Below are 26766 nucleotides of genomic sequence, written 5' to 3'. Positions count from 1 at the left end.
CTCTCTGTTGCTCTGTACATACCTCAATGATCTGCAGCTTCTCTGTTGCTCTGCATGTATCTCAATGATCTGCAGCTTCTCTGTTGCTCTTCACGTGTCTCAGTGATCTGCGGACTCTGTTGCTCTGTACGTATGTCAATGATCTGCAGATCTGCTGCTACGTTGTACGTATCTAAACGTGTTGAGGCTCCGTTCCACCATGTGTCTTAGTGCTTTGAAGATTCTTCTACTGTGTATCTCACTGAGTTGCAAATTCTCAAATTCTCTATATGTGTGTCAATGAGCTGCTGATTATCTACTTCTATGTACGTATCTCAATGAGCTGCAGACCTTCTGCTACCATGTGCATGTCTCAGTGTGTTCAGGATCCTTCTACCGTGTATGTCAGTGAGTTGAAGATTCTCCTGCGACGTATTTCAGTAAGCTGCAGATTCCCTGCTTGTATATACATATGTTGAGAATCCTCATACTATATATTTCAGTGAGTTAAAATTTGGATAAAATGTATCTCGATGAGCTGCAGATTCGATACTACACTGTACGTATCGTAGTGAGCTGCAGATTAAATATGCTTCTAGGGTATGCGTTAGGGTATGCCAGTTAACTTTGTGTTGGGTTATCCAAACTATCTTTGTGTTAGGGTGTGCCAATTAACTTTTTTGTTGGGGTATCCAAACTGTCATTGTGTTAGGTTGTGCCAGCTGACTTAGAATCATGTGATTTCGCCTCCTACGTTTCCAAAGGACATAAGGAAAGTTGAACTCTGTTACTGAGTGAGTGAGTGAGTGAGTTTAGTTTTACGTCGCACTTAGCAATATTCCAGCTATATGGCGACGGTCTGTAAATAATCGAGTCTGGACCAGACAATCCAGTGATCAACAACATGAGCATCGATCTGCGCAATGGGGAACCAATGACATGTGTCAACCAAGTCAGCCAGTCTGACCACCCGATCCCGTTAGTCGCCTCTTACGACAAGCATAGTCACCTTTTATGGCAAGCATGGGTTGCTGAAGGCCTATTCTACCCCGGCACCTTCACGGGTCCTCTGTTACTGAACATCCAAAGATAGAATCGTGATATCAATAGAGACATAATCATAGTGATGAAAGCAACTGCTCAGTCGTCTTCTATTTATTTCGGTATTAACTTGAAGAAAATTGTCTTTGCGTTAATAATTCAACAGGAAAACATTCGTCCGCTTTACATCTAACAAGAATAGAACTTTGACGTGAAGAACTGGAGCAATCTTTCTTGGTATGCGTGTTATCTTTATGAAATCTATTCACGGAACTTAAAACAACTGAATTCAGTTGATATCAATCAACATTCAGCGGTGTTCATGATGGGTGGTTATTTCAGCTGAGTAAACATCCCTATTAGAGCTTTCTTTGAAAAGTATTGTCATTTGTAATCGATTATCATCCAACCCGGATAGAGCTCGTCAATGCTGTGTTTCACATGAGGATGTGTGGCGTGTTTGACGTTCATATCACTGCTTCTGAGACATTAATTAACTGCTCTGATGAAGCAACTGTTTTTCCTGTGGTACCAGCCAGTCTCATGGTAACCCTGTTTTCGCGTTATAGAAAACGGCTCATCCGAGTAAACGCATACTTATTGTAAGTGTTTAATTCTTCCAGATTGTCAATGATATTCTGTTGTTATGTTCATGTAGCCTTTAGATGCCAGTTAATACTTCAGATTTATCATATGTCATATTCTGTCTTTCTTTACACTTAGTCTGATAGTAACTCGTTACGTCTTGTATACTTTACACGATATGCTGGTTTCCCGTAAACGTGTTCTTATACTGATAAGTTAATTATTCCCCAAATATACGATCTGATATTCAGGTTTTCTGCACACTTTGTATCACAGTCACTCGTTGATTCTTCCAAATATAAATGCCATCCTACTCTGTTTTCCCGTTCATTTTGTCGTATAGAACCCCTTTCACACCCGAACATCCATAGTATGATGTCCCTGTTTCGTGTACAGTTCGTCTCGTAGTAGCACAATATTCTTTAAAATAAACCTGAAATTATATTCTGGTTTTCTGTCTAATAGTACGCATTGGTCTCAAAAATACATACCATGGTACAAGTTTATTCTTATAGTACCCAGTTAAGCTTTCACGCATGATATTTGTATGTACTTTACGCCTAGCCTCATTATAGCAACACTTCGTAGGACAGAATACGCAGTATACAGGACTGGATATGGGGTTTCCTGTCAGTGAACTTCATAACCCCATCGTTGTTTCCAGAGTGGTATGTTTCGATAGGTTTTGCTACATCTCTAAGCTTTACTGTTGTCCTGTAGCTTTAACACGAAGTGAATGTGAATGGGCACTTGTACTCAAACAGTCACAACAGTCAGGTAACTGCATGAAATGTTTAGTTAACTACAGGTTACCCAGCGCCATATGGTCAAGTAGAGACCTTTCTGGAAATTTAGTCAAATTTACCTGAATTTGAATGTCCTTTATTTGACCGAAAAATGACATCATCCTGAAATAAGTTACTCATGCACTGCACTATTAATAATAGCAGTTCTTCATTCCGTAACAAGACGTGCAGTTTGGTGAAGAACGTTAAGACTCATGGTGTAAAATACACACCAGCCCCCTCTATCAGACACCATTGAATTGACGTCACAACATCGTTTACTACTGCCTCAGACACGACAATTCCTCCACCATTGATTCAAGTCCAATAGTCAAACCAAGAACCAATCTCTGCCAATCACAATTATTGCCCCTTCCATCATGAGAGTGACTAGCCCCTTGAATCCGACCATGTTCTCCTGATCATGCCGCCTCTGGGAACGTCATGTATACAATCAACTTCACCCCAGATGATATTTCATTCCCCATATTTGAAGTGCTTTACCATTGCTGGTATTTCTTGACTAAGTTCCATTGATCAGATTGGCCATCGACTCTGATAGCTGCCTCTGAACCACGCGTTCAAGTCAGAACTGGTATGGTATGTATATCAAATTATTGGAGGGTGTATGACCTATGGATGTGAGAAGGTAACGTTCCATTTGATTTAACCCAAATCATTCAAGGCATATTGCCAGTATCGGCGAAGAATGGCAAGAAGTGTGTATCATAGAATATGCATTGATTTGGAATATGGAAAAGGTCTTGCAACTAGTTTATTAATGTTAATGTCTGGTATATGAGCTTTTATTCTGGATGCTAGTATTGACTGAAAACATAAGCTCAAAGGTTATCTGATTTATCGAAATGGAACTGCATCACACCATTACCCTCTCAGTCCATCCACCTCTTCTCTCGTTTTCTTCAGAATATGTATCTGGTGATGCAGTTGCCTGTTGTGATAATGAAGCAAACTAGCATATCTGGTTGCACTTGCCAAATGCGACAACAGGTTATGTGTTGGAATGATTAATTTACTGAAAATGCTCACTCTGTAGTGTCCCCTGAAGGTTCTTGTTTTGAACATAAGTCTTTGCCAGAGTTCATGTAAAGATTCTGGCTTTGAGGCAAAGCTGTTGAAGATCATATTCTATCTCGATTTGACATCGTGGAATATTTTCCCATGTTCCAAACTTACAATATAATTAGTCCAGCAACTTTTTTTCTGACTGATGTTTTGCGAATGGTCTGCTAAATAAAATCAGACAAATTTGTAAAGAGAATGGAGGCTATTCACGACGTTCTCTTTGATTCGAGCAATGTATCGATAACGCCAGGAGGCGCTGTCTGGTGTCGTTAGCCCATTTGCTATTATCTGGTTGTGAGGGCATCATTAAAAACCATAAATGATTCCTCAGCTGCCATTATGGAATCTACAGTCTTATTTTTCCCAGAATTGCTGCTTCGCCACACAAAAAAGTTTCTATAATGATCTGTCAGTGCTACAAATACAGATTCCTAGACTTAGTGGAATCATTTGAAGATAACGAAGAAAACAGCAGATAAAAAGTGTTTCTGGCTTTGAAACAACAATTATGAATGCGACACAGATCATAGGCGTCTATTATGTTATGCTACAAGTACTGATAGGTTACTGACAAAATAAGGGGCTTAATAAAAGCGAATAGTTTTGATCTGTTATAGCAAAGGGAGGTCATAATGCACTGAAAACGAGGTACCTGAAAGGACAAGGTCGTCTCAGGTTGCACCGACAGCTTCATGACGAGCTGTGACCTCTTCACTGAAAATGAATATCAATATAGAAAAAAATACTCTTTAATGTCCACATTATTATAATCGTCCTTAATACTGAGACTGAAACATTTCATCCAATTTACTGACAGATGTGATACTGCTGTCTGTGAGGTGCTAATTTGATTTCTCTCACTCTTCAGTCACCAAAACAATGTGTTATGTAGAGTATAACTGATGTATTAAATGTGACAGACAGGTGTGATACCACTTTATGTGACCTGCGGGTAAATACACACAGTTCACATATAGTGGAACAAACCTGTCTCTCACATTTAAGGACAAGGTGCTCAAGCAGAAGCAAGACGTTACTATACACTGACAAGATAGGTCATGGCTGGGAATTATGAGTGCAATGTATGATGATATAGGTCATGATTGAGAATTATGAGCGCAATGTGTGATGATATAGGTCATGATTGGGAATTGTGAGTGCATTGTGTGATGATATAGGTCATGATAGGGAATTATGAGTGCAATGTGTGATTATATAGGTCAAGACTGAGAATTATGAGTGCGGTGTATGATGATATAGGTCATGATTGGGAATTATGAGTGCAGCGTATGATGATATAGGTCATGATTGGGAATTATGACCGCAATGTGTGATGATATAGGTCATGATTGGGAATTATGACCGCAATGTGTGATGATATAGGTCATGATTGGGAATTATGAGCGCTATGTGTGATGATATAGGTCACAATTGGGAATTATGAGTGCAGTGTATGATGCATGACCAAATCAGATGTTGCAGTTATTATCCTACACCGAAATCGTTACCTCGTCTTTTAACGTCGGTTAACGTAATAAACAGGAAGTTGTCGTCCTTAAAGCTGGATATTTCATTTTGATGGTATTTGTACAGTTTATGAGATATATAAGTGTACTGACTGTGTGAACAAGTGAATACGTTTCACTCACATTGATGGAGCGAACACATTAATCAGTATCATCTCAATCTCAGCGTGACCTTTAGTCAGCAAATAAACGCAGTAAATTCAAATAATTTTTCACAACATAATTCCGAATTATACAGCACCCTTATAACAACACCGACACAACACCAAGGAGATGATACACTAATAAGAAAATTCTACTTCATTTTAATAACTCATATTGATTCGCGAAAAAATGTTTGAATCTTTTCGTGAAAACCTGTTATCTATCTTTGTAATCTACGTGGTTAAACATACATCAGCTGATGTACAAGGTGTTACGTAGAATTAAGGGCGGTCTGTCCTGTGCGAAGTAAGTTTAGCATAGTGTTACCTTGCCCGCTTTCTTTTTTATTGAGAAAACAGTTTCTTGATTCTAAACGGAGACATTATTTTGGGGCTTATTAGTAGAACGTCGCCACTTTTCGTCGTTTGTGACATCACCAGTGTGAGTGAGGAGGTGAGTTTAGTTTTACGCCACTTTTAGCAATTTTCCAGCAATATCACGGCGGGGGACAGAAATGGACTTCACACATTGTACCTTTGTGGGAAATCGAACACGGGCCTTCGGCATGACGAGCGAACACTTTATCCACTAGGCTACCCAACTGCCCTGTGACGTGAACATGCAAATCATTTATATTCAAAGATTTTGCAAAAAACATTCTAGGAATACATGCAACGAACCCGCCACTCATCGTGAATGCAATATATAACTCTCGGCGGGAAAAACTGGAGATAATTTCTCCAAACCCACGCCTTTGTCTACGCCCAGGGTAAAAGGTCGTACTGATTAACGCAGTTTGCAGTTCAGCTAATGGTGCAATGAACCACACTGGCGGTTACTTGTCATGAAATGCACGTGATAGGCTAAACCACTTGTTGCGATTCGGCCCATATAGCTTTTTCCATCCTACGTCTTGCACTTTTCAATGTTTTTGATATTCTTGTCATTCAACCAGCGGATGTGGCATAGGCACAAACAACATGGTGACAATCTTCAACCATTAATCAGATTGTCAGTGTACTCCTTTTGACACTAGTTGGCCTATGTTCATCTTGAACGCCCATTATACCCAGGTGACACTTTAGATACCCCACTGTTTATATGCAGTTACTGTTCATTGCCCTGGAGATATAACCTCCATTTCCTTAATCATGTTGGTATATGGACATGGAATCATATCACATCGCGTAACTGCTGTAACCAGTTAGGTGTATTCTGGTAATACAGACTGACTGACACGGAGTTTCAGACTGAACACTCTGTATTGCCAAACCTTGCCCCATGTCTCACCTGGCCGCCATATTTACCTGAGCGTTCACGTGTATGTGTCTGTAAGCGCCCGCCTCCTATAAATAGCACCTGGTAAATGTTAGATCAGTGTAGTGGCCTCGGTTATGTATAGCAGGTGCCTTTTCACATTTGCTTCCGAATACATGGGCGTATTCAATAAAGACAAATAAGTACACGTAGGTAACTGAAAAGATATAACAAACTAAGAACAGAACAAATGTACAGAGAGATTATTGTCTGAGACCACTGATGGTATTTATGTAACTGTAACACCTCACTGGTCTAGATTTCATTGTTTGCAGGCCACGTCGTACAAGTGTAATACTGCTGATTGCGACGTCCAACAAACACATACTCTTGATACAGTTATCATTGTACACATGCAGACATATCCTCTTGATGTCGAAATGATTTTGTCATTTACGCATACATTTATGCAACTTCACCTCTCTGTCTCACTTTACACATTTTTCACAAACACACACGCGCACGCAAACACACGCACGCACGCACACACAAGTAGAGATAAAAGCAGCACTTATTCAACCGTATGCAATCTTTGATTAAGGCTCGAACATTTACGATTTCAGTACGAATGAATGATTTCATAATGGCGATGAAAACCTAGTGTTTGCTGAGTGATTGGTCTACCCTACTCGTCACTTACAAGTGTGAAGGCAAGCCAAGGGCTGTGAGCTAACAACACAAGTCCTATTATTGAATTTTATCGTACATCAATTTTGTGACAGTTGAACCACGTTTTTTTTACATAAGCGCTGGTGCAATTAATATGTGTCCAACGTTTCTGACTAAAGGATATATAATACCTGCTTAACCATGGAGTCCCAGGAACATACGAATATCCTTCTAACCCAGAAAACATTATATCTAAACACAATTTAGCTCCAGGATATAAGGCGCTATAAAGACCCCGACAATGATTTACGATGTTTTCGAGTGATGTGATACTAGATCACGTCCAGATGCCAAGCCGTGGTACAGGCTTTAAAAAAAGTGATAAACATCATGGGCCTGCCTCGGTTTGCGCTCACGCTGAGCTGAAACGGACTGATATAATTATCACTCTGACATATTGTTCGACATACAACCCACCTACTCATTCTTGAACACGTTGTCAATGATGTATGTTTATGTATATATCTTGAAAGGCGAATGGTGCGTACAGTAGGTTTGGATATCGCAAGCAGGTCACAATTGAGAAGACGCTTGTCACATCCGGGCCACCTGTAATTCCCTTCTTGACATCAGGTGAGGTAAGTGTATATATCTAGATAGGTTGATGAATGTGACGTCAGTTTTGTTCAGTTCATCCATTCTGTGCATTATGTTGACGGACGCGTATGGACTGGAACTCAGCAGCAGTCTGTAAATTGCAGTCCGTCTTAAGTCAGCCTCATGTCTGAAACTTCAGGACGGCTCTTGCTTCACTAGTATTTGAATAGGGTTGCAACATCAAGGAAGTTGGAGCAGGAGATCAGAACAGCTCTCTGAAAGTTGTTTAAGGACAGGCCCAAATTTGACGAAAAGTGACAAAAAATAATGCCCGATGCAATTCCCCACTCTAACTTTTACCATGGTTATAAGTTCTCTTTTTTGTTAACGCGTTTCTTGCCTCATTGTACAGTGTTTTGCAGCTCTGCTACTTCGAGAAACTGCCCTATCCCAAAACTTCCCGAACGATTATGTCTGCTCCGATCAAAATCACTTCTCATGGGCGGATAACTCTAAATACTTGTTGGTATCTTTTACTTCAAAATTTCACCAACGTTTGTGGTGCCACCGACAGTCACTAGAACGGAATCCTGCCGCATATCAGTAGCAACATCTGTGGCACTCCTATAATGACGAGAGTCTTGATATGTCAGTACAGAATGAGGATCAATGTATTAAAATACAACAGACAAGGAATATACCTTTTTAACTAATCAATGTTGAAAGCTTGTACTGATTTTCAAGGCTCTCTTTATTCTGTGTGAAGTATATTCGTGAATTTGTTAGCACATGCGCTAAGATGGTGCCATGTATTGTCCCCAAGGCAACGTACAAAACAGGCAAGAGGTTAGCCAATCAACGCCTTACCCGCAACTATCATTCTTAGATGTATCTTCAAGTCGTGGTTAAAACTCACTCACTCGCTCACTCACTCACAAACTCTCCCACACACCCAGCCACTCTCTTACTCGCTCACTCAATAACTGGTTCAGGTACCAGATTGAATGTGTAGTCTCATATTTACATAATTACAAAATGTCATGTTCGGCCTTGTCTCATCCCAGTTACCATGTCGTCTGAATCGCTGAATCAGCGTAAATTCCCACTCGCTCACGTTATGTCTCAATTGTTCCCGATTCCAGAGAGCGAAAAACGTAGATAGGATCGGAGAGTCTTTTGAAATTAGATTTCGTTGCTTTGTCACCGGATCATCTATTGTATAGAAGAATCATCAAAGCGTTTACTCTTTGCAGTTCAAACAAATTCACTTTATTTATATTCGTTCATGTCTGTTAATTTCCTATTAATCGATTCACTTTGCCCCGTAGTCATGGGCAAATAAGCCAAAGCTTTCAGTTGAACTGTAGCGTGCTTTGTATTCAGTATAAATGGTTAATTTGTACATCAATGTTTGTTGTCTCACTAAGAGGATAGATTCACGATAATGTTTTAATAACTTTCGGTTCACGTCTATTTAAATAACAAATCACTTTATTATAGGCGTAATTATCGGGTTTCTGGAGCGAATGATGTTGGCATTTCACTTCATGAAATATTCATTGTGGACGGATTATGTGTAACGATAACTGCAGCTAAGCAGTAAGCTATATATGTGAGAAACGTCGCCCACACATATATTTTGGAATGTTGACTGAAGGAAACCTCGAAAAGCACATACTTCACTCCAAGCGTGTTCAGAATCTTATGCCAGAAGATGAGTCGTGAAAAGCGCGGACTTCCATCAAACCTGTAGTAGCCTGTCATGTCAGTGTCTTCCACAGAACGGTCTCAGCACTCTATATCTGTCAGATTACCCTGTCCTGTTCTGTCACAGTACATTGTCTTTCTTGTAAAAGTATATGCTGATGGTATCTTGCCCTTCTCTGTCAGAATATTTTGGCGTCCATTTTCCAAACATGTTTACTTTCATTTTCAAAACCTGTCAGAGTATATCGTTTATCCCCGTCAGATTATGTCGTCTGCTTCATTTAGAATGCCTTGATTTAGTGTCAGAGTATATAGTCTATCTCTGTCTGAATATGTCGTTTGTCTCTGTCACAGTATGTCGTCTATCGCTGTCAGAGTATGTTGTCTGTCTTCATGTCGTCTATCACTGTTATAGTATGCTGTCTGTCTCTGTCAGAGTATGTCATCTACCTCATTCAAAGCACCTTGATTTAGTGTCAGAGTATGTCGTCTATCTCTGTCAGAGTATGCTGTCTATCTCTGTCAGAATATGTCGTTTGTCTCTGACAAAGTATTTCGTCTTTCGCTGTCAGAGTGTGTTGTCTGTCGCTGTCAGAGTAAGCTGTCTGTCTCTATATCGTCTATCGCTGTTAGAGTATGCTGTCTGTCTCTGTCAGAGTATGTCATCTACCTCATTCAAAACACCTTGATTTAGTCTAAGAGTATGTCGTCTATCGCTGCCAGAGTTTGCTGTCTGTCGCTATATCGTCTATGCTGTCTGTGTCTGGTAGAGTATATCATCTACCTCATTCAGAATACCTTGATTTAGTGTCAGAGTATGTCGTCATTGGAACTTAATTCAGTTTCGCTAATTTCGCAAGTGAGTATACTATATAGCATTAATGACATAGTTAAACAGCGTAGATACTAGACACACTGACGGTTAATTTAGAAGTCACCAAATTTCATTCAGTATGAAGTCGTCAATTATACTGAATTACTGAGTATTTTGGCATTGTCCTTTCCCTTTGTGTCTCCATCTGTTATAAATGTCATATTTCTAAAGTAAATACTAGAGGAAATGCCACCTATCTATACTGGTAAACAGCCAAACTTATAACGTAAAACTGGTACAAAAGGAAAGATATTTGCTCACCTGTTCAGTGCACATGACTTAGACGTATTGCAGCGTCCTTATCGGAAGAGATGTTCCCAGTATAAATATAACTGTGGGGCGAAAGAACATTTTTATGCAATTGATAATTGAACGAGCGCTTGTTAAATCTAATTATGTCTATTCAACCATCATTATTGCTACAGTTTATAAAAAGCGTTACTGTGGATGATATTTTTTTCTCACTAATACATAGGTTTATGATAACTTGGGTGCGAAATAGATATGCACATGATCTATTCGTGTATTAATGTGTACCAAAAAAACATATTCATTGTCAAGATAAGACGTCATGAGCTGGCGAAGCACCCATCGGCAGTTCCAAAACATGCGAAGTCTTTGTTAAAGTTTATTTTAAGAATTAAATCATTTTTTACGAAATCATGTAGAATTGGTATTTCAGTTGTCTCTAAGCGATAGGTCAAATCATTTTTGGATGTAACATTGTTAGCTCCAGATATTTTTAGTTTAAAACATTTTATAATAATTTATAATGAAACATATATCAGCAGCTGAGAGAATGCATTGGCCCTCGGTCTAAGAGTTTAAGTTTAAGACAGTATAACGGTAAATGTTAAAACACTGTGTGTAATATGGTGTAGTGATGGTCCTATCACATCAACGACAAATGTCAGGATAAATTAGGGACATCTTGTCGCCCAGTAATACCACTAACGTCATCACTTTCATAGATGACGGTATGTGTTTACGCTAAGAATATACGACACTTATTATCGTCAGTGGTCCTCTATGGTAAAAGCAAATAATACATTTACCAACGTACTAATGGTTTTGCATGTTTAAGAAGTCATAAAACGCGCTACCAGGAATTTCATGATATAAAGGTTACAGCATTTGCTTGTTTTGTGATAATCAGAAGACTAGTTGATTAGAATACTAGTATGAGTCTGTGCTTTACTGGATTAACTGTCAAGGATGCATGATGATCAAAGCTTCACAATGATTTCACTGAGAAATGAGCTAACAGACTGTGTTATTTCGCGTTTCGCGTAAAACTAGCCTCTTTGACATGATGGTAGACATCTTTGTTATACTTTAATATTTTCAAATTTTGCAAAATAATTGCATTTCGAAGCTACACCTGTCAGCCTTAGTCTCTGACGTCTACCCCCGACTTTAGTCTCTGACGTCTACCCCCATTTACGCTTGTCTTCAAAGCCTACTTCCGTTTGTTTGTCCTTATACTTCATTGTGTTTGGTACCAGTCCTACCCGAACCTGGTCTTCACTTCCTGTTTTTACTTACAGTGATATTTAGTGTATTTTCTTTATCAACCTTGGTCCTTTGTGTCGTTATTTACATGCGGTGATCGCTTCCTTTACCTCCAATGGCATTTGGTGCTTTCATTTACCTACAGTGATCTTCAATGCCTTCCTTTACCTCCAATGGTATTTCGTGCCTTCATTTATCTACAGTCATCTTCATTCCTTCCTTTACCTGCAGTGGTATTTGGTACCTTCATTTATCTACAGTGATATTTAATGCCTTTCTTTACCAACAACGGTATGTAGTGTCTTCCTTACCAAAACTTATCCTTACATCACACCTTTCCCTGCAGTAGTATTTGGTGCCTTGCTTCTCCTACTCTGGTATTTCGTGAATTCATTTATATTTTTCGACAGTGGTCATTGATCGCTTTCATTACAACATTGCTCCCCTTACCTACGTTTACCTGAAGTGCTTATCTACGCTGGTGCCCATCCCTACCATCCTTGAAATAGGCGACTATCGGGATCGGGTGTTCAATTTCGCTTGCCTGATTGGTTTGTAGGTCGATGCATATGATGCTGAAGCTGCATTAAGCTGATCGAAGACCGACAGTGCATTTGGATCTTGGTAGATCTTCATGTAAAAACATGAAAATTTAAACATCAGAAAAACACTTTTCCAAAACCTCGAAGCGATTCAAGGCTTTAGATTCAGCAATTGGTACCATCACTGAAATGGTGAAAATACCTTTTGGATATTAAGATTTTACTTGTTGCCTCAATAAACAACTCTCGAAATTTATTAATCGAATGAAGTTCTATTTAAGTTTCTATTTACGTATTACAGTAAATGGTCGCACGTGATCATATTACATTTGGTGGTATTGTTTGACGTGGCCTCTCGAACACCATTAAGACGTGATTACTGGAACTATATTGAGATGCTTTGGTCGCCAAGGAGTCTGTATGATCGTACTACCCAGGTCCTAGGATTGTCACAATCACCTAGAAAGACATGTTACTATGAGATGTATTTAAACTGATTACATCAAATACTGTCCTATTATAGCTTACTCTTGCAAGCGACAGACTGTTTGGACAAGTCAAGCAGATATTTATAATCGATTGCCAGTTCTGTATTGGCGTTTGTCCAAGGCTTGCTTCTTCAAATAGCTGACCTGACTTAAGATACAGAGAAGCTGGCGCGGCATAGTCCGAACCAATCGGTCACTAAAGTAGTGCCATGTGGTCTTGGTTCCAGACAGGGCTCGAGAGTCCGGTAAAACATCGTTTTAATCTCATTACTGTCACATGGTGTCATCTTTGTGTGGTACAGTGTAGGAGCGGCAACACTGGTGTCGGACGTTCACATTTTGCTCTGATAACTATGATACATGTGGGACAATAGTGAAGTAGCCACCAGCCCAATTCTTGCTTCAGAGATGCAGCTCTTCCAGCCTACAACATAGTTCCCCATGTCTGAAGGTGGTTCCAAATATCATTCCAAACACTGGCTGTGGTGATCTGTACGATACGGGTGTTAATGTAGTTTTGTACTAGGTGTGCTATGAATAGACAACTGTTTTCTTCAATGTCATGGTTTGATGTAATTTCTTTTTCCTCAAATCCAGTTTTCAAGTGTGTAATTTTCCTGTAGACTGAATAGTTTCAGGCAGTAGAAAACGAATTTGAAGGTGTTTTATGGGAACCGCAATATATATTTCTGAATGTTGGATCAGACGTCAGAGCCTTTCGTAAGATCCGACTCGTACGCGACAAGGGACATGCAACTCCTGACAATTTCGACAAATGACATCTAGTATCTTGACCAAATATATGTCGATAATTACATCTCGAGCAATTGAATGGCCACATTATACTTTGACCAGATACTTGACCATGATATGATTATGTCTGCCGATTATTTGTGTGTTTCTTGTCTGCCGCCCTAAAATGAACCAGACCCGATACGTTGAAAAGTGTCATGTGTAGATTGTATTGAGGGCTTACCAAACCTTTTTAACAAAATTCTACTAGATATATAACCAAGTTCGGGCATTTATAAACAATGGAAGCTACGCCACTGGTATCTCTGACAGAGAAGGTACCACTGTGTATCTCGACAAGATAACACGCCACGATAAATCGCGACAAAATGACCTTATGTTCGGAAAGTAATGCATTCTTATCCATAATAGCACACACGATTCTGTTTCATCTTCTGCCGTCGTATCGCGTGACTGTAGATTAAAACAATTCGACAACAGCGCTTTGGCAGTTTGAGAAGCAGCATATCAATAGGTTAGGCCTGATGATTTGTTCTAGAAAGATTGCAAAATGCCGCACACGACTCAACCTAATCTCCACACACATCCAGGGCTTCACGTACGTGTAATGTAGAGCTTCATTGTGCCGAAATACAGAACGATGTCGTTGTGCCTAATCTCTTTTCTCTTGGTCGATACACATTGCGGTAGGGGAGATTCGGACAACAAATAAACCTTCATGAAGCAGATATCGCTGTGGATGTATAACCAGGAGAGTTAAAGCCCATTTCAGCAATGTATGTATATGTGGCGTTGTACGAGTGTACGGTGTTCTTGAGGCTATGGACACGGGACATCCTAGTAATGTAAGCCTCAGGAATGACCAGTGCTTGCTGGGTATACGTCATTGTACTGAATAGACAGCTTAGCCTCAAGGGGTTGAGTTAGACGCTTCAGCAGAGCTTGAGCTCTGTGGAGACAGGTAGGCCGATGGATGAGATTGCAAGGATACTTGGCACATATACGTTTTCTTGATTATTAGTTTTCTGATGATCTGTAGAAGGTCTGATTTGATTTTTGGTCCTGTGCTGGTTACATGACGCCCTGGTCAAATTCGCAAGGAATCGTGGGATTTACCGACATGATATACTGGACACAAATATTTAGGGATATATGTAAATTTTGAAATTCTGAATAATGATCTATTTGTTCATTAACACACTTGTAACATATCAATCCTAAAAATGCCAATATCCCTAACTTATTTTGTCCAGTATATATTGAAATCACATATGGGGGCGTTGGAGTAGCTAGTTCGCTCGTTATGGAGTTAACGACGTCATAGCATTGTTATAGTATTGTACAAAATCTACAGACAAAACCATATCTTTTTAATTTGATGTCACACAAACAGCGACTCCAGTGGAACACACTTTTTGATGATAAATGGATGAATAGACTTTTAACCAAAGTGGTAAGCTGCCACCACTTGTTTTTCTTCGAACCTTACTCTGACATTACATCGAAACGCTTTACGCAGTGAACCCTAACGAAATTACATTCACTGTCCACTTCTGAATCACAGGTCAAGCATCAAGATATTATTAACTCATTCGTTGCAAACTCGGATTGCATAGTCCATTATTATGTTTGCCTAATGAAGCTACAGGAGTTACATTGCAGACAGTAACAAAGTGACTGACAACTGATTTAACACGAAGGTCTGTGTTAAGTCGTGTGTGCTGATAACAGTGGAATACATTCTGTTTGTTATGAAATGACTTAGAGTTAGTGGGACAGTAAATTCAAGTTAACGCCACTTTGATCAGTATTCAAGCCTAGTGGTTAAAGCATTCGCTCGTGACAAAAAAGACCGAGTTCTATTCCCAACGTGGGTGCAATGTGTGAAGCCCATTTCTGGTGTTTCACGCCGTGGTGTTGCTGGAATATTGCTAAAAGCGGCGTAAAACTAGATCACACTCACTCACTCACTTACTCACTCACTCCACGTGAGAAGAACAATTACAGTGAAGCACGTCCCAGGCATTTGCCGCTGTAATGAAACACACGAGGACGGGCACGGTGCCATGAAACCTAGAACCATAATCAGGGAACATAGAGATTCGAACCCAGTGGGGGCGAGGTAGGCGAGCTGGCTAAAGCACCAGGTTAGTGATCCAGCGAGGCTGAGATGTCGGGGTCGAGTCCACATGACCCGGTGTAAAAGCGCTGGAGTCAAGTTTGTGTGCGGACTTTTCCCGTGTTGTTACTAACCCTGGTGTACAGGACACAACCGTGTGCACTTAAAAGAACCCACGAATCCGTTGGTATATGACCACACGGTGGCCACATGAATTCGTGCAAACACCTACTTGCTGTAAACTTGGACAAAGTACTGTGACTGTGTCTCACGTCCACCTAACTGTGAAATGGGTACCCCGTTAGGACGCGAGTGCCACAGTATACTCGGTGCGCGTAGTGGCAGCAAGAGATGTATACTCCACAGGCAGTTGAAACTGATAATACGATATGACGCTGAGATTGACATCCAGTGATCGAGGGAAACACATACCGGCGCACTAGTTGCATGGATATGTGCGCTATATAAATATCGTATAATAGATTCCTGTCGTGCCCATTGTACCTGATTCTTCACCGCGACTTGCAGTACCACGACTGTGCCCCCCGAGCTCCTACATGGAACAAACGTATTATTGTAGGCTTTAGCAATCGTCCTTTAATTACAGAGGAGACATTGTGATTTATTTGTGCGAGGAAAACCAACAAGTCGATTCATTTCCTTTCTCGTAAATATTCAGCCCCCACAACACTCTGGAGGTAACGTGTGGAAATTCGGGACGACGCGGTATCAGTTTACATCAGTGTATAAAATAGCCAATCAATTTTTCACTTCTTTAACCATGGGGCAAGAAAAGGAGGACCTTTGTCTCGCTACATCCAATACAATCGCAACGTCATCGGTTACAGTAGATTTATAATTAGACCGCAGTGGAGCTCCAGTTGTGCGCTGAATCGGGCTTGTGCTAGCCTCGAAAGAGCCCTAGAACCAATCTAACCCACTTCCTGATTCCGGCAACAGTATGGTTTCTTATTTCGACTTCTCTAATTGATCGTCTCATTGCATTCAGGCCCCACAGTAACTATTGATGAATCTTTGCTAAAGATCTCTTTCGTGCGTCGTTCACCATCATTGTTGGGAGGACCAGAACACAAGCCAAGGGTTCCTCGGTAAGAGCCTCGAGGGACCACAACGAGCAGCGTGACCCCAGACCATCTACGTTAATGTTCCATGTATAGGCATTAAACATAGACTTACCAATCCCAGAGAGGATCATAATTTAAGGCTTGGATGACAACAATAAAAAATGACCTTCAAACTGTGTGACAATTACTGTTATCGACAGTCGATTTCATCCTAAACAAGACAGAGACATCTGAGGGCCTCGATCGACAGCGCCTTTGGGTACCAATGACATCAACAGAGTTGTACTCTAATCTCTTCATATTAAATTATTTGTGCAGTTATTACAGTTTTACGTCATCGAGTAAGCACGTCTTCGGTTAGTTTACTGAACTGGTTTGTCGGAATTTGTGACTTTGGTAAATGATAATATCTTTGTCTTTGAGACATTTAGAGCCCGATACACCGAAGGGTGTTCAGCCACTGAACCACAAGACTATATAAATACACGGAATCCACAGCCTAGCTCAACTTTAATGCAGTTTTGTAGAAGGGGCTCGAGGAATGGGTTTATTGGCTTGCTAAATGTGTCGTATTTCAGGGTGTAGGTATTACGTGGTTTTCGTGTATTGATTTTCGTAATTCCGGGATCCACAACGTCGCCAACCGGTTACATACTGATCACACGATGACAACGATATTAACGATTATGAAAGATGCACCTTTTCATGAGGATATGATATGGTTGGCAGTGTTTCACTTTATTAACTGGGGTTTAATGGAATATTTCTTTCCACCGCATCAACAATATGCTTGAGCTTGAGTGAGAGTAAATGAGTGGTTTCATGCCGTTTTAATTACTGCAATATTTGGAGACAACAGGAATGGACTTGTGTATACCCGTATGGGGTATCGAACCCAAGTCTCCAGCGTCACAAGTATGGGCTTAACCACTTACCCCACCACCCCTGAAACTTAGGGCCTGTGGTATAGAATGGATATAAACCCTAGTACTTCCAACTCATGCTCTTCGTTTTGCAGTTAGACATTTACTAAATGTTCCAAGGTTAATTCAATGAAATCCTGCCCTGACTTTGCGTGTGTTTGTGAAAGGTACCAACGTCGGGGCAGATATCGATGTCAGCATAATTTGATTGTAATTTATGAACATATGGTCATAGTATGGAACTGTGCCATAGAAGGAGAGTTCTTTTATGATTAGTATCATTATAGTTTTACTTCTTGAAATGGAACGCAGGTTCTTCGTGTATGGTCTAGTTACATCAACAGTTTTAGAAAGTGAAAGTCTGCATGATCTGTTCGTCTGTTTTCCTGCATGTTTGCATGCAGCGGTTTGTGTCCCCGACCCGACTTGACTGCGGGTCCCCGTGATAGGGCTGTAATGAGGCGTGTTACAAGTCGATAGTTAATACTGAAAATAACCTGCTCGTCTTACAGCATCCCCTGCGGTCGCTGGTTTGCATGGAGAAAACGCTGTGGTTGCGTAAGATGATTACACGTCAAACATTACTTCCTTTGGCAGTTAGAACAAAGGACACGTTGACTTAATGGCAGTTAAGGCTAACGGTAAAATATAACGCTGAACTCTGACATGTCATTTTAACAGTTGGTTGTCGAAGCTTCCATTGTAGAAGCTATCTTGTCTTGTACTGCCCGCTCTGGCATATTGGTAAAGATACACGATACCTTCTGAATATCGATTAATTAAAACCAGCATGTATATTTTAAAAGTTTTCACAGCAGCTACGTTGGTGGAAGATTTTTATATATTTCAGAAGAAAATTTCCGTTTGTTGATTCGAAGCTTGTTTTTATATGAGCAAGGCGACCATACGTACAACCAAGTCATATACTAGACAAAATAAGTTAGGGATATTGGTATTTTTATGACTAACATATTATCAGTGAGGAGTTAAGCCATTATGCATAATTTCCAAATTTACGTATATCCCTAACTATTTTTGTCCAGTATATTACTCTAACCATATTGCGTAAAGAAACATTGTGATTGCTTTAATGAATAGGTGAAGACGTTCTTGTTTATGCTTGAACACTTGTGTGTGCCATTTGTGGTTTTGAGAAGTCAGAGCAGATACCTCTTGTACGTTATCTGAAGCACTTGGCCCCAATCTCCACAGACTTTCATCATCTTCACGTGCTTTATCATGACTGAAGTACCGTCTTGATCTCTTGAATCATTTGGATTCAAATCTCACGAGGTGGTGCCTCGAAAATAGAGAGTTCACATCAAAGGCGTAGAGTGTAACCCTTAGCTGCCTTTTCGTTCTAACTGCAGAGGACATTCTACTCCCACATGTTCCAACCAAACACGTTTGATCTCACCCGATTCCTTTCGAAATGTACTTTTTCCAAACATTAAAGGACAGGTCTTTTAGTATGTCCCAGTCTCAAAGATAAGCCGGCACTCCACGTATCGGACCTTCTCTCTAGATGTAATCCCTGAAAAATCAAGATGATGTTTAGTCGATATGGTTCATATATAATGCATACTTGCTGTAAAATCGATACAAAATACTGGCTACCGTTAGCCTTCTTTCAGAGAGGGAGACATAAATGTACACGTAGGAGCAAGGCAAGAACAGATTCCCAGATGTCTTCGTGATCATTGTATATTTATACGGAAGTCATTATATGACTGTCTCTGTAGCTTAGTAAACGATAGTGGTTGCAATTACTATATCGATCTTGTCTAAAGTAATGTAATATACTTCAAATAACAATTAAAATATGATCTACTCAACAACCAAAATAGTCAAGATGTGGTCCTTAGAAAATGTTGATTGGTATATAACGATGCTAATGCCGTTTCAATGAGGATGTGTGAAGCAATTACACCGGATTTTTGCTTACTACATCTGTTACCTGAGTACGTTTTGAGGAAGATGTGCCGTGGGGAAGATGTTGATGAAGACAAGCATCATCAAATGTAGCCCAAAATATCGATACCCTTTTTAGGTATCATATGAAGGACAATAAAAATCAAAGTCGTTTTTCTTACTCTATACCTGTTGGGGTTGACGAATAGCTCTTTTTACGGTGAGGATGAGATAGTTACCTTTACTGAAGTGTGTTTTCTACTTATGCGTTGACACGTGCATCCTGATGAGGCGATGGCACAAGGGCGTCCAGATCGGCAATGAAACTAGGGCGTCCCAATGGACAGTGGCACCAAGGCGTCCCAGTAGACATTTTCACAAAGGTGCCCCAATCGACAATGAACCAGGGCCTCCCAACAGAGGTCACAAAGGCACCCCGATAGTGGCACTTATTCATCAAGATCCATAATGGCACAAAGGCATCCCGATATACAGAGGCACAAAGGCATCCATATGAGACAATGCCACAAGGGCATCCCCATGACACAGGTGCATCCTGTTGACACAGTGACAGGTGCTCCCTGATGACACAATGACGCAGGTGCTTCTTGATGACACAATGACACGGATGTACCCAGATGACACAATGATACTGATGCACCCTGATGACACAATGACACGGGTGCGAGTGAGTTAGAATTAACGTTTAACATTACTTCGGGTTAAAGGTTTGACATCAGTAACCTCTTCGAGCAAATATAATGAGTGATACGATATTGTACGATATTGTTTCAGTATTTCACCACGGCTTGTCAGTTTCATTTGGGATTTGAATGACTGAAGTTTAACTTTGTACTCAGCAGTAGTCCAGCTATATGACAGCAGTAATCGAGTATGTATGTAATCGAGTCTGGATCAGACAATCCAGTGATCGACAGAAAGATCATCGATCAACGCATATGGAATACGATGACATGAGTCAACCAAGTCAGCGAGACTATCCACCCGATCCCGTTTGTAAACTCTTACGACAAGCATGGGTTACTGAAGACCAATTCTAGCCCGGATCTTCACGAGTAATCATCGGGGGAGGAAAGCTCGAAAAACTGCAAATGTCTGATACAACCCCTCCCCTACTAAAGAACTCGCATTGTGCTGAACTATCACCTGTGCAGGTGTCTGATTTTGCAAGATACTCTGTGCCGGTACAACGTGCGTTCGCTTATCACCTGTACAAGTATGAATCTAAACAATATGCGTTCATCACATAGGAGAGACTGCCGTACAACATCAGTTCTCCTAGCACCTGTACTTTACCACGCTTAGCCTCATGTCTCCGGTTATCACGCCGCATGCTAACAACTCTTCTCCAAAGTATAGAACACACGTGCACCGAAGCTATTTGTTTGTCTGAATCACTTTTTCCCTGGAGATGTTACTCCATCAACTGCAGCCAGCCCAGTAAGCAGGAGTATCGATACAAGCACCCCATCGGCCCCGTATTTCCTCGTGATAGAGTGGGGCTGATTAACGCCGGCTGTTATCCCCCCGCGTCGGTTCTCCCTCCCGCCCACTCATACAGGCAGTGCCTCACAGCCTTAGAACAGCCCCACTACAGGACGGGGCGGATCGAACACCAGTTGATACACGCGGAGGTGAACGTCGTTCCTGCTGATGACGCGAGCCCGTATCAGCACTATTCCGTTGGGAGTACTCGGTATGGGATAACAGACTTTGAGTTTACATCCACCAAGGTGAGGAGATTGCACATAGTGTTCACTCAGCTGATATAATGTTAGACAGGTTTCGATATATTCAAAGTCATATACTGCGAATATACGTTGCCCCTTTTCGGCGTCGTTAGCTACCATGATCAATGATACCTATGCGCTGGCTGATAGTTTGCTCTGTGTGTTTCTCGAACGGTTATTCAAGCAGTTCATTTCTATCATTGGCTATCAAGATTGCACTAACTACAAGTGAAACGGCTTCTTCTGATGTAGGGGCCCGACTGAATAATTCATACCTCTACAGAGTGTGTTTAAGTGGACTGCGTGCCTTACACTTCCAGTGAATACCGTTCTGATGGTGCATTTGGTCGCCATTGACTTTTAATGGATACGAGTCTGCATGAAGTAGATTGTTAAAAGAGACTCAAAGGACTGTTATTTTATGTGTGCAGCTGCATGACTGATATCAGCCATGTGTAGAGGATCAAAGGTTTGATGATACATAATACGTGCTGTATGTGCTGATGTCACATGTAAATAGGTTTCCATCCTTAAATGTGGCTATCCTCTCCTATATTTAGTGCAGATGCTGCCCGTAGCTTTTTTATGTGGATCTGTAATCTTTTGGTATACATTTTGGGGAGATGCCAATTGTTCGGGGAGTCTTGTGTCAACCAGGTCAGCTGTGAAGATGAAGATAAATATCATTAAACCAACTGAGTCAAAGATAAGCATACGAATTTCAATTGTCTTTTGGGGCAGGTGGGAGAAGAGTATACTGTCTAATTAAGGTAATAACTTGGATAACCGTCTGGGAAATGGGATATGTGGTATAATCGTCTTGGGAAAGGGATAACTATCTAGGAAAGGGATACCTTAAGGAAATGGGATAACTGGATAATCATCTTGGAATGGAATATCTTCTAGAAAGGGATAATTTGAATAACCGTCTAGGGAATGGGATAACTGGTATAATCGTTTTGGAAAGGGGATAACCCTACGTAAAATATGATAACTGGGATAACCGACCCGTCTAGGAAAGGGGTAACAATGGGATAAGCGTCTAGGGAGTGGGGTAACTAGTATAATCGTCTTGGGAATGGGATAACCGTCTAGGAAAAGGGATAGCCGCTCCGTCTAGGATTTGGGACAACAATGGGTTAACGGTCTCCTCTAGGGCAGGGACAGAACGGGGATAACCATCCAGGACGGGAGAATGGGTATAATAATAATTTAGGACAGAGCGTAAGACCGGGGTAACTGGCCAGAGGAGGACAATGGAGATACTAGTTGATAAACATCTTGGTCAGGTGATAAATGAGGGATAACCATCTATGGCAGGTGGTAAACGATGGGTAACTTTCCAGGACATGGTTAGGAGGGACGTTATACACGTTGGGCAGTTGTTTTCAGATGGTAACCGTCTAGGGCAGGGGAATAACAGTGGGAATAACCGTCCAGAATATGTTGAAGACTTGGACTAGCTCTAACGTCAAAATATTGGGCGGAATAACAGAAGAGACTTTGACAAACGTCAGCTTGCGGCTGTACACATCTATGTCAGCCTCTAGAGGAAAGGGTTGTAAGCACTAATTAGTGTGAGGAGGCAGGTTGTGGCTGGGGACACAAGTTCAGGTAAATATTTAGAGAGAGATATCGTCTGTCGCTCTAGCGTATCTAACCCTCATCACGGTCACCTGATCGGTTACAAGATTTGAAACAGACGGTATCTTAATTAAAGCTGTCCCTGCCCAATCGGCTTCAAGCATCTATCCCTATCAAACAATGGGGAGATATTAACAATCAATATCTCAAGCAGAACCAAGGCTATCTGTTATGTTCCCTCGACTTGACATGCGTAATATTTACTTACTAGTAATATATGCTGTTTAAACGCTTTCAGCGGAGGCATCCACCTTTGAACTAAAGTTTAATTGCCGCTTGGGATGAATAATGTATATGCTTCTACTGCATGATATAGCTAATTAGTATGTGTGACGTCTTAGCTACGGGCCAGTGTGTATTGTTTTTTATTCTGGGTCTTGTTTGTTAACTAATTTATATATGTATGTTGGCGTGCGTGTGTCGATTATTCCATTACATGGCGTAACGTGCAGAATAGTCCATTATATGTGGATCAGGGCGTCAGGTTCACTGACTTGGTTATCATGTCACCATATCCCGACTGAGTGGGATGAATTACTCGTCAGTAGCACACTAGAAACGGAGACACACAAGCGTTATCTTTCACAACAGTAGACGGTATCGATGGCGCTCATTAAAGAGGTATTTTTTAAGATGAACCACACTTAGCATTACATGCATTACAGATCCGGATTGGAATTGATCTTCAACACCGCATTCTTATCGGACGGGGCGAACAGTGGGATCAGGCGGTCAGACTTGCTGGCCTACTTGACAAGTGACATCGTATCCCAACTGCGTAGATTGATGCTCATGATGTCAATCACTGGATTGTCTTGTGCAGACTCGTTCTATTACAGACCGCCGCCATATAGCTGTAATATTGCTGTGTGCGGCGTTTAACAAGAAACAAACAAACATACCTTTTCAGTAACAATCCTTTTGGTCACTCTGCGTTAGAACGGTCTCCTCGCCCACGTAAAAAATCAATCGTACTGTCGCCCACGAGTCGAAAAACAACATGTTTATCAAACAATCTGTTGTGTGCGTTAAATGTGTATAACGACCCATGATAATGTACCCCGCATAGACATCCGTTCATTTGATACACGCACGTGTTGTGACAAAGAATTCTGCTCGCAAGTGGACTAATCGTGCCTCCAACAATCTGTTAAATATGTCTAGGATATTCTTTTGTACGTTTACATGGAGATAAGCTGCCAACACGATCAATGATCATATTAATAAGTGCAGTTATTAAAGTCCTTATTTAGATGAATACACTCAGAACAAATCTATTACCATGACTGGACATTGAACATTAGTGACAGAAGGGGTAGATTCTCTACTTATGTTATGACATTCTGTTTACTATCAATTGACATGGGAACGCGAACGATCCAGACTATGTGGCTCTGTTTGGACGTGACTTACATCAACAAATGGGATTTTACAAAATGTTAAGTAAATACACATTGTAATCTGTACTTCGATGTGGTTATGTAAATGACTGAGTGTCATTATCAGCTCGTCTGCCTTGTATAAGTGCTCCTATTGACGTCGGTTTATGAATACAAATATGTGCAGTAGATTGAATTTTATCAAGACCTCCATTTTTGAGTGGAAGGTGTCATGCGAAATATATCACGTTTGAGGTAATTACATCAAGTATTCTGAGACACGAGAGCGCATACGCTGTGATCTTTGGGAGACGTTGTTATTGGAAATGCATGTAATAGGCTAACCTGAAGATGGTGTTGGATTTAGAAAATGTATTTCATGATCTCAACTGAATGTGATATTGTTTTGAAAGGCATTTCGTAAACAGAACTGAAGTGGCTGTTGCTTTTGGTAACGTATCTCATAATCTGAACAGATGACGTTGTTTCTGGAAATGCATTCCATGATCTGAACTGAAGATCTTGTTGCTTTTTTAAATGTATTTCATAATCTGACCATAAGACGGTGTCGACATGCAAGAGATGTACTAGTGACTTGGCCTGAAGACGGTGTCGACATGCAAGAGATGTACTAATGACCTGACCTGAAGACGCTGTCGACATACAAGAGATGTACTAGTAACCTGCCTGAAGACGCTGTCGACATGCAAGAGATGTACTAGTGACCTGAACTGAAGACGGTGTCGACATGCAAGAGATGTACTAGTGATCTGAACTGAAGACGGTGTCGACATGCAAGAGATGTACTAATGACCTGACCTGTACACGCTGTCGACATGCAAGAGATGTACTAGTGACCTGACCTGAAGACGGTGTCGACATGCAAGAGATGTACTAGAGACCTGAAATGAAGACAATGTCGCTTGGTAAACGTTCTGAACAGAAGCTGATATTTCATGGTCGACGTGTTTTGTGACATGGGTCCGAGTTGTTGTTACAGTAGATGCCCCATGGTGTAAGAAAACGTTGTTGCCTTTGCGGTACATGTGTGTTGTGATCGTCGCATCGATGTCGTGATCGAAGCATTTGTACGCGTTTTGCCCAACCCAAACCACAGAAGTTGGAGTGGAATCTATGCTGTCTGTTTAATTTATGAAGTAATAAAATGTGGAGTATCGGCATACACCCATCACGCTCACCCAGTCTACACCCGAATCACTCATCAGTACACACCATTCGTGAAGGTACGGTTTAGAATTGGTCTTCAACAAACAATGCTTGTCGCAAGAGACGAATACCAGGTGGTCGGGCTTGTTGACTTGGTCATTGTATCCCAGTTGTGTAGATCGATGCTTATGTTTTTTATCACTGGATTATCTGGTTCAGACTCGATTATTTACAGACCACCACTATTTATCTGGATATATTGAAAGTACTGTGTTAAACAACACACAAACAAACAAACATAAGCTCCCTAACGCGCATTCATGAAGCCATGAAAAACGGCACATATTCTCCCAGCTGACCGACATGAGAAAAACACATTTTGACATGTTCCCTAAAACGCAACCAGCCAGTCCATGTGATCTGTTTTTCCTCTCCATATTTCCTGAGGCTCCAAGATGAAATGAACTATTTCTTTATACATCATCTGTTGAGAAATGTAACTAAGTATTTCTCATGACAGATACGGAAATACAGTCATTACTTATAATGCTCACGCGAAGATACCATGTGCCAGTGTAATTCGATTCTATACAGAGAGCACCATGTTATTACCGGTGCTATTTTCAACGCGTAGATGTGGCATGTGTGTGTGGTTTGTTTGGTTTTTTGTTGTTGTTTTTGTTTGTTTTGTTTGTTACTAATAAACATGTACGTCGACCATAGAGTACAGAATCACTGTGGCGTTTCGCAAGGCTATACAGTATTTCATCCTGCCATCAGATATCAAACGGAGTATTGATTTTCCTTGCTTCCTAAATTTCCCGAACTGTCGTACAAGGAGCAGTGTCAACGACGCCTTCGTCAAACGGGTAGGAGTACACATGTTTTCTACAATTCATGTGTCATATCCATTGCCGCCATATTCTTTTTGTATGACATGAATATGCCATTGCTGATGATCCAAACTGAGGCTGCATGTAGAATTGGGTGTTTGTTTTGAGATGTTCTTTGCCGACCTGTGGTGGTGGGATAGCCTACTGGTTAATACGTTCTCTCGTCACGCCGAAGACCCGGGTTCGTTTTCCAACATGCATGCAATGTGTGTCCCCCCACACCATGATATTGCTGAAATGCTGCTTAAAGAGGTGTTAAGCCCAGCTCGCTCACTCACTGATTGCACTATTCGAATTAACAATGGGGTATCACAGAAAGGTCTTAAAAAATGGCAATCTCGGAATAGAC

At 40.9% G+C, this 26766-nt stretch overlaps 1 protein-coding gene across 3 annotated transcripts in view; it reads left to right on the top strand.

Moving 5' to 3' along the window:
* Positions 1 to 26766, top strand: part of LOC137266430 (uncharacterized) — a 46793-nt gene that overhangs the window by 9828 nt on the left and 10199 nt on the right. The window contains exon 1 of one of the 3 annotated variants that reach the window (XM_067801925.1): positions 7691 to 7710. The exons of 1 other annotated variant lie outside the window; for it this stretch is intronic. The gene's annotated coding sequence lies outside the window, so the exon portion shown is untranslated. Of the gene's footprint in view, positions 1 to 7690; positions 7711 to 21108; positions 21338 to 26766 lie in introns of those variants that run through there. One more of the 3 variants, XM_067801924.1, reaches the window with a different exon arrangement.

The sequence above is a fragment of the Haliotis asinina genome, chromosome 15 (genome assembly GCF_037392515.1).
Source record: "Haliotis asinina isolate JCU_RB_2024 chromosome 15, JCU_Hal_asi_v2, whole genome shotgun sequence".
Classification (NCBI taxonomy): Eukaryota; Metazoa; Mollusca; class Gastropoda; order Lepetellida; family Haliotidae; genus Haliotis; species Haliotis asinina.
The sequence above is the reverse complement of the archived record's forward strand: the minus strand, read 5'-3'. Positions and strand labels throughout refer to the sequence as shown.